General features: G+C 36.4%; 1 non-coding gene across 1 annotated transcript; it reads right to left on the bottom strand.

Moving 5' to 3' along the window:
• Positions 1 to 2071: 2071 nt before the first annotated feature.
• On the bottom strand, positions 2072 to 2178 carry LOC131222753 (small nucleolar RNA R71). Its single transcript, XR_009160177.1, has one exon. It is a non-coding gene; the product is annotated as a small nucleolar RNA R71 (small nucleolar RNA).
• Positions 2179 to 2717: the final 539 nt, after the last annotated feature.

Genomic DNA, 2717 nt, shown 5'->3' with positions numbered 1-2717 from the left:
TTTTTACTGACTGTTGTTTTTCCTTTTCTTCTTTTTCTTATGATGCCTAAGGTTATTAGCCTAATCATGTTGGGCTAAACCTCTTAGCTAGGGCTAAGAGGTGAAGCTTGTAGTCTGATGGGAGGGACTTTGCTTGTGCCTATTGTTTAGACTAACTGATGTTGATTTTTGTTCAAATTAAAAGAAATACTTTCAGTTATTTTTAATGGTTTGTTGTGACTGAAATTACAATAGATTTGTGATGGTTTTGAGTATTTCTTTCCCTTTTTATGTTTATGAAGTCAGGAAGCCCTGTTGTTCATCATTGTTCCATGGGCATGGTAGGATGACAGTACCCTTCCTGATCTTAATACATTGTTGATTGGTTGGTAATTAGTTTAATCCTGTTGTTTGCTTTGTCTCCTGGGCATGGTTAGATGATGGAATCCATTCTAATTCATATACCTTTCATCTCTTGAAAACCAGATCAAGTAAGTTCAGTTTGAATTCCATAATCCTTGATGCAGGCATAAGATCTCCCTGATCTCTACAAGTGGATCCTCTGAATCCCTAGTTTCCTTCCTCTGAATTCCTTAAAGTTTTAGATAATTATTCCACAATTATTTCTTAAATTCTATTTGGTTTAGATCACATCTTAGTCTAGTTCTAGTTCTACTTGGTTTCAGATAGCGTACAGGTATCAGTCCCTGTGGATTCGACCTCGGTCTTACCGAGTTTATCACTACATCACAACCCTATACTTGGGGAGTGAACAAGTTTTTGGCACCGTTGCCGGGGACTGACGGTTACGATTCTCTGAAATTAATTGGTTTTAGGATTAGTTTAAGATTAGGATTTTACTAACCTTAGTTTTTTTGTTTTTTTTTTTTATTTGAGTTCAAAACTAACTTGTTTCCTGTTTTATAGGATCTTGACATAAGTTTATCAATTGGTAATACATTCCTAATCTCTCTACTTTTTCCTATTTTTAGAATTAGGGTTTAAATTTTAGAAATTTTCTAATTCTAGTATCCTCCCTTCTGTAGGAAATAGTTTATTTTTAGAAATTAGGTTATTTCTTTTCCTTTTTAGAAATTAACTTTTTATTTTTAACTCTTTTAAAATCTAAATTGTTTCCTAAATTATTTTTAGAATTTTTGTTTAGAAACTAACCTTCCTATTTTGTAGGCCTTTAAAATAGAAATTTCTAATTCGGTATGCTCCTTCTCTACTTCCTATTTTTTTCAGTTCTCTTTTAGTAATTTACTTTCTAGTTTAAGACTTGCCTTATTTATTTTAGAAATTTTCACTTTCTTTTAGGAATTCTTTCTTTTAGAAGCTAGTTCACTTCTATCTTTCTTTTAAAAGATTGTTCTTCTCTTTTTAGAATCTAACTTATTTTGTTTTATTTTGCAGGTCCTTAACTTAGGGGCTTCAATTTGGTAATTTCTTTCCAACTCTCTCTTTCTTTTTAGACTTTCTTTTCCTTTCTTAGGATTAGGCTTTGAATTTGATTAAGGGTTGTGAGTGTTTCATGCCCAAGTGAGTCCGTGACAACACTCGACATCTCTTGACTGAAGGAGGATTGGTTGAGGGGTTGACTATCTATCGCAGAACTAGACACCGCTCGAAATCCCCTGAGTTAACTGAAGTTATGGCTGAAGACCAACCTCCTCTACTTCCACCAAGGGTGGAGGATACCCAAGATGAGAATGAGGTGCAACAGGCACCCCCGCCTCGTACTCTACGAGATTATCTACAACGGGCGGGAGTGAGTACGCCCTCATGCATGATTTTTCCTGAAAACACAGGACAAATGGACATCAAGCCAGGAGTTATCCAACTCCTTCCCAAATTCCATGGACTTGAATCAGAAAGTCCATATTTACATTTGAAAGAGTTCGATGAGATTATGGCTACATTATGTTTTCCTAATGTATCTAAGGATACAATCAGGCTGAAACTCTTTCCTTTTTCCTTAAAAGAGAAAGCTAAGACGTGGTTACATTCACTGCGTCCTAGATCCATTAGCACATGGAACGACATGCAAAGGGAATTCATAAAAAAATTCTTCCCACATCATAAAACGATTACCCTAAGAAAAGCAATCATGAACTTTGCCCAAAAGGAAGATGAAACATTCTTCCAATGTTGGGAAAGGTTCAAAGATTTGGTCAGTTCATGCCCACAACACGGATTTGAAACGTGGCGCATTACAAATTTTTTCTATGATGGACTGACATCTTCCATGCGCCAAATGGTCGAGACAATGTGTAATGGAGAGTTCATTAATAAAGATGTTGACGAGGTATGGGACTACCTCGACAGTCTGGCTGAAAAAACACAATCTTGGGACTATTACCCAAAGTCGAACACCACGTCTAGGCCGACTCAATTAAAGGAGAAAGGTGGATTATATCTCTTGAAAGAAGAGGATGATCTCAAGTGTAAAGTGACTACGCTCATAAGGAAAGTTGAAGCCATGGAAGGAAAGAAGGATAAGGTCAATGAAATTATTTGCGGCATCTGTGATTGCAACATTCACACAACTGAAAACTGTCCTACAATACCTGCCTTTCGAGGAGTGTTGAATGAACAAGCCAATGCCGTAAATAACTATCAAAGACCTTTTACTGGACCTAACTCTAATACATACAATCCTGGCTGGAAAAATCATCCAAACTTTAGTTGGAGGAATGGACAAACGGCTACCCCTCCAGGTTTCTTCAATCAAAATC

Source organism: Magnolia sinica, chromosome 1 (assembly GCF_029962835.1).
Source record: "Magnolia sinica isolate HGM2019 chromosome 1, MsV1, whole genome shotgun sequence".
NCBI classification, from domain to species: Eukaryota; Viridiplantae; Streptophyta; class Magnoliopsida; order Magnoliales; family Magnoliaceae; genus Magnolia; species Magnolia sinica.
This window is presented reverse-complemented; position numbering and strand designations above follow the sequence as displayed.